Raw genomic sequence first — 7,500 nt, forward strand, 5'->3', positions numbered from 1 at the left:
GGTATGCAGTGTCATAACTACATCTCTGACGTTTATAACAAACCAAACCGTTTGAAAATCAGTAGAAAATTGAGCAAGTTATGGTTATTTAAAAGTACATGCACCATTAAACAAGTGAGCGAGCTGCCTGTGGTAAGATGGCCGCCACGTGCGGACGTCGACCTCCATTGGCCAGCAGCGCGCACAAGACATCTAGCATTTATATATATCTATGGTTTATGACCCTCATAATCTTAGTTAATTTAAACCCTCATAAATTAACTAAGATTAAATAAAGAGCTCAATTCTTCTGACAGGATCATTTAATTTGCTAAATATCTCAGCATTCACTGATTGTCCAGGTTGTTCTCAACATTATAAGTTTGGTCTAAAATGTTAAAACTGCTCATGTTATACTGCAGGACAGCAAATGCGAGTGAATTTTCTGTAATGTTTGCAGTACTGTGATATGAAGAGTGTGCAAAGTAACATATTTTAGCAACAGCTGTGAAAGTGTATAGCCTAGCACATAACAGTCACAATACTGAGATAAACATCAATATAATGGTACAATATGCGCCACAAACATAACATGCGTCATCGTTTTCAAATACCTCCGGTTTCACAGTCCACAAATGTATCCACTTTGGGGCTGTTTACACAACACCGGTTTCAACTAAAACTATAAAACTTTTTAAGCGTTTTGGCCGTTTGTTTACATGACAACTGCGTTTTGGGTGTAACAAACTTTTGAAAACGTGTTTCAAAGTGCAAGTTTTTGAAAATGGTCTCCGTGTAAAACAACAAAAACGCAGATCTCTGTCGACCATGACGTCATGCACATGCGCATTAGTGTTCAGTCTATGTGTTTCATCGCCATCTAGTGGCCAGGCAGCAGAATACAGCGTTTTAGTCGTGTACTGTTCGTGGATCCGTGCATGGGGATCGTTTTCACGATGGTGTCGTCTGTACGCAGTTCTCAAAGGAAAAACTTCTCGTGTAAACGTACCCTTAGGAGAGCGTTTTCAAAAAGCTTCGTTTTCATTAATAAAAATGCCATCAGTGTGGACGGAAGGCCAAAACGGAGAGAAAAAATAATGTGTTTTCAAACAAAAACGTATTAAGCAATCCGATTGAATGAGTTTTTGACTATGAAAGTGGTCGAAAGTGGACGAGCTAAAAACGTTTCAGACCCAGTTTACACCTGTAATTAGAGTCGTCCACTTGTGATCCGATCGACTCAAACACATCTTAATAGCAGCTGTAAACAGGGCCTTATTTCCATTCGTCAGCTCTGAATGTAAATGTCCATGTACAGTTGCACACTCACTGCCAGCATCTTAAAATGAGCCCCATCATCCCTGCTTTGAGGATTAATTCAAGAGTCATTTCAGGACACGTGCGGAACGCAAACTGCAGATCTCTTCAACTAATGCAGCTTCATCTGACGGAGAGCTGAAATACTGTAATACACACACCTTAATAAACTCTGAACTGAAGAAATACTCTAACACTTTACAACAGGGTTGGATTAGTTAACATGAATTAAATGCTTCTACTGCATTTATTAATCTTAGTTAATTTCATTATTTACTAATACATTATTAAAATCAAGTTATATCTGTTAATATTATTTAATGAACTAACAATGAACAGCTGTTTTTTATTAACTAACATCAACAAGGATTAATAAATATTGTAAAAATTGAATTGCTCATTGTTAGTAAATGCATTAAGTAATGTTAACTAATGGGACCTTATTATAAACTGTTAGCAGAAATGCTAATAATAATAACAAAAAATTTGTCACAAGCTATATGTCCTAAATAGACATCCTGTTTTTCACTTTAACGAATATTGTGCAAGAATATTAAGTGTCAGTCTAAATATTAGACTAATAGACTATTAATGTTCACAATATAACATAATACTGCATCTTTTGGATTGATACATGAAATTATTAAAGATAAAATCACTCCAGGATTTAATTGTTTTGTTTTTTTAAAGAGAAAAACGTTGCATGCACAAAGAAATCACAGATGCGATCACTTCTAGTTCATTCATCACATTGTAAATAAAAGGTCAAGTTGAGCACATTGTATTATCCCAGCTAACGAAAATATATTCTGAAAGCGTTCTGCTAACGCTCCCATTTAAAGTAAAAATTGTACATTTTAAATGTTAACATTTTTAAACGAATTTCTTAAGTGAATGATTCAATGACTCACTCAAAAAGACTTCACTTGTTTCATTACTGGATGAATCAGCGTTTTTAAACAAATCTCTTGAATGAATGATTCAATGACTCACACATTTTTAACAGTCACTTGTCGCCACCTACTGGTGTAACGATGTAATTGGCACAATCTTTATTTGAAGTATCAAGTTACTTTCAAAAGGTGATTTACTCTATTTTGATCACTACCATAAACTACAGTGTTTATATCGAACTATAAACTTTTATCCAGTACTTCTGTGATAATCTGAATGATTGTAAGACAGAAATAATGACAGTGTGTGGTTGAAAAGACGTTTCATATCTATACATCACAACGGCTCTCTCTGGATCAAAATTTAATGGGTGTTTGAAATGAGATCATGATCTTTTCACGATGAATCGTGCAGCTCTCTACTGTACATACATCAGGGTTCCCACGGGTCCTTGAAATCCTTGAAAGTTTGTGAATCTGAAAAAATGTTTTCAAGGCCCTGGAAAGTTTTTGAAAATAAACATACATAGAGACAGGTGCTTGAAAGTGCTTGAATTTATTTTGTGCAATAAGTTTTCTGGAAATAATTCCATATTCACTCCAGTCCCCTAATGTGTTATTTCACCAACACTTTATGGCCTTTGCATACTAGCTTGCTTGATTTACACTAGTTAAGCGCATTTACGCGTTACGTTACCAGGGTTTTTCCTGCATAGAGAATTATTAAGGCGGCCGCCTCCGTCAAATTTTGTGCCGCCTCCATCTCTCAACAATAAAAAATAACTAGGGAATCACCGAAAACGTGAGGATGATTCTGTTTTATTTCATTTAAAGTAAGTGGTGATTGATAGCCTAAAGTTGATAATAATATAGGCCTACCTAATGTACTGACGGTAACAATGTTGCTGTTGAGGTTCGCGCAGTTATTTATAACATATTATAGTTAAGAAACAATATATAGCCTAGGATACACGCGACCAGAGAGCTGTTTTCCTGAATGCCATCAAGATTGAAACCGAGACTAATTTCATAACAGTTCAATAAACAAATAGTTAAAATTAAGTCACTTACATTTTAGACGCAATGACTGTTTTTGTTCTGTTTCAGCAGTGAAAATAGTTCCAAACAAAGATCACAGCAGAACCATCGCGCATCTCACAGCAACACTTGCTGCATTACTGAATGATTCAGCGTTTTGAAAGAATCGGTTGAGTCAAAGATTCAATTACCCATTCATAAACTGCCTCATTCTGAATAAATCAGCCATTTGAACGAATCGTTTGAATGAATGACTCAATGACTCGCTCATTAAGACGGTCGCCTGCCGCCTCCTACTGGCGGTTTAGTTTCATAAAGTATCATTCTTTTCAACATTCCTTATTTCTATTTTCTAAAATATTAAAAATAATCTAATTTAATACAGTTATAATTTTTCAATGTAAATTATTTAATTTGATTGGTAACAGCCTAGTGTCTTATTATTTTAATTGAATATATTGATCAAATTTAAGAATTTGAAATGAAAGATGGAGCAAACATTTAATAAAATTAGGGGAAAAAATGCCCTTTATAAAAGGTACAAAAAATTTGTGTATTCAAACAGTAATGTAATGAAAGATTGAAACAACAATGAAATTAAACAACTTAAGTTTGAAGGAAGTAAAGCCTCAGTTTAGGCTATTAATGAATTATGTAATTTTGCCAAAAAAAAGAACTTTTATTTTAAATAAATGTTAATTTTAAATCAGCCTACTTCAGTGTGATATGTTACCATACTATCATGCTTAACAGTGAGAATCTGAATAATTGTAATGTGATGATCAGATGCAGATATCTAAATCAAAGAATATAGGCGGTTTGCGGGTGGATTATTTATTTTTAACAGTGGATTCAGGTGACTCAAAGTGCACCAGATTAATGAATTTATCTTTAAAATTTACAAAATTTTCTTCCGGGGGGGCATGCCCCCGTACCCCCCTAGAGATACCAAGCTATACCCACAAAAACAATGTGGGAAACACATTAGGCTATATGATGATCTACAAAAAAATACGAATTTTATTATCTTATTATTAAAATACATTATTAGGATTTTACCACATCCGCCTAATTTTGAGCCAGGAAAAACCCTGAGTTGTTAAGTGTTTCCCGCATGAGGTACTTTGTGTTGTAAGTTGCCATGAAGTTCACATGCGCATGAAACTACGATGGTACCTCATCGTTTGTTGTTGGACACAACAAATGTGTCCCCACATTAAGTCCTTGAATTTGAGGGTATTGGACCTGGAAAGTCCTTGAAAGGTCCTTGAATTTGAAGTCAACCAAGGTGTGGGAACCCTGATACATGTTAGTCTGCTATTCTGAACATGAACTGGAGTTTATCTTGCAAATGAAGCCGTGTTCGCCATTAAACCTGTTCAGACAGGAACTCATTCTGAGAGCTTCGGACCCCCCAGCAATTTCCACACAATTAAACAATGTTTCTGTCACCTAACATTGGCAGGTCCTGTTTTTAACGTCACAGAGAAAGTATTTGCTTGCAGCAAAGATGACAGTGAAAACACAACCTGAGTGCCGCCCACCTTCCCTTCCAGAAAACCCACAATCCTCTGCTTCAGAAGTCAAGAAAACTCACTCGTCAAGACAATTGAGAATATGTACAACTCATAAACAAAGGGTTACAGCTTCATAACACACTCTGTGATTGTTTACTTCCCATTCTCTGTGCATCTGAGGACTTGTCTCAGTCTACTGAATAAACCATTGTTATTTTGTTTTATTATCACTCTTTTTCCATTATTATTTCCAGGTTACCAGATTTACATTTCACAGAAGTTGTACTCTGCATACATCTGTGGCAAATAATAAAATCTCATTAATAACAAAAACTACTTCCTCCAGCAGGAGTTCTTCTCTATCTCAGTGTCAGTGTTTCTGAACTCCTGAAACGCCTCCATTGTAGTCTTGAGTTTCTTCCGGGAACGAACACGTCACAATATTCCTCATTATAATAATTCATAGGCAGAATAAAGGGGCGGGGCCTGGTTGAGTTAGTTAGTAGTGTGTTAAACTGGCGGTTATGGAAAGGGGCGGGGCATTTCCCAAACACACTCGAAGCGCTCGACCAATCACAACACACTGATCCAGCCGACCAATCAGAGCACAGTGTGCTTTTCAGAAGGAGGGGCTTCATAGAGACAGGAAGTGAACAGAGCGTTACTGACAGACTGGGAAGAGAGGAGCCGCAACAATGGAGAATATGAGGAGAATAATCAACATTCAAGCAGGAAAACCTGTAGAGCCCAAAAACAACAGCTTTACAGAGGACAATTATCTCTGTGAAATAATCATATTAGTTTATGAATGCACATAAATTCGGATCTCAAAGTCGACACACACTCCTGTCTGTGGTCGATTCTTGTCCAGAATAAACTGGATCAGATATGCCGAGACCCTGTGCAGAATCACAGAAGCGTGTCGGCTCTCAAAGAGTTCAATTACATACACTGGCTTTGGAAAATGATTTCAGTCTGGAAATGCAGCACATAAAGCTCTGCAACAGCATTCATTAACCTCAGGAAAACTCCCGTCCAAATGGCAAACAGTCCCAGAGGAACGGCCGGTCCGGTTATACCGTATCGTGAGAGACAACAGGAGCAGATTCACCCTGAGACGATAAAACACACGGCCGTGTGTGTGTGTGTGTGTGTTACCAGCGAGCGGCTGGCGTTTCAGGCCTGCGGGAGCAAGTTAACCTCATTCACACTTTTACAGTCAATGCTGGAGAGTCTTCAGGGGAGACGAGGAATAAATAGATACAGAGCATAAAGGACATCAGGCCGATCCTTGAGAACCGGACGCTTATCGCTTTACATACAACACACTTTCGCTGTGAATTAGCTTAATTCAGAATCACAATGCATTCAAAAACGTTTAAAAAAAAATCATACTCGAAACACTTTTGAACAGCAGTGAATGTTCAATATATCGGTTAGTTGTGTGAACCAATTGCATTTCCCAAGAATATGGATTTCCAAACTTGTACGAAGGAACATCCCAGCATTATCTGTGTTATGAAGACTGAGATGTTCACAGCTCGAAAGCACAGAAAAATACTGAAGCACAAAAGCTGGTTACACAATTAAAAAAAGTTGGGTTATTTTTTAACCCAACCGTTGGCTTACACATATTGGGCCACTATGTTGGGTTATTTTCCAAAAATGTTGGGTCATTTTTAAAATCGTTGGGTGATTTCTAATAACCCGACTGTTGGCAGGTACACTTGTGTATTTTGAATTAATGTACACAATTATGTATATTTATATTAATCCTAGACTCTCCAATATTTAGTTTGTAATTTAAAAAAAATATTTGTTGAGACATGTTTATTGTTTTATATAAATAAACAATCTGTATTTGAAAACAAAGTGTATTTTATTTATTAAAAATATTTTTTATATATATATATTTTATTAACATAAATAAAAATAAATGGTTAATTTAACTGTTGGGTTACTTTTAACCCAATGCATTGGGTTAAAATAACCCCAACGGTGGAAGGTGCTATACCACCCCATAGTTGGGTTATTTTTAACCCACTATTAAGTATTACCAGAACCAGGAAGTATGACCATATTAGCCCGGTTCTGTCAACACTGCATTGGCTCCCTAACATTGTATACATTTTAAAATATTGCTGATTACTTACAAAGCACTAAATGGTTTAGCTCCGCAGTGCTTGAGCGAGCTCTTAACGCATTATAGTCCTTCACATCTATTCAATCTACAATCGCAAAATTCGGGCCAGTTGATAATACCTAGAATATCTAAATCGACTGCTGGCGGTAGATCCTTCTCCTATTTAGCACCAAAACTTTGGAACAGTCTTCCTAACATTGTCCGGGAAGCAGACACACTCTGTCAATTTAAATCTAGACTAAAGACGCATCTCTTTTACCTGGCACTCATATAGAACATTACATTTCTATTATTCAAATGAGTTAAAGATTATTAGGCTGCATAGATTAGGTCAGCCGGAACCGGGGACACTTCCAATAACACCTGATGTACTCGTTACGCTAATGTTAGTCTTTCTGTTTACTCCGAGGTTTACTGAAGTCAGCCGGATCCGGGCCGTATCCAGATCAGGTGGTGGACCTGCGCCTGAACACGTCCACGACGCATCCCTGAAGTGTCAACCAGTCCCTCCCGTTTACTGAAGTCAGCCGGATCCGGGCCGTATCCAGATCAGATGGTGGACCTGCGCCTGCACACGTCCACGACGCATCCCTGAAGGTCCAGCCTCATCAGC

This window comes from Abramis brama, assembly GCF_963993115.1.
Source record: "Abramis brama genome assembly, chromosome: 8".
NCBI classification, from domain to species: domain Eukaryota; kingdom Metazoa; phylum Chordata; class Actinopteri; order Cypriniformes; family Leuciscidae; genus Abramis; species Abramis brama.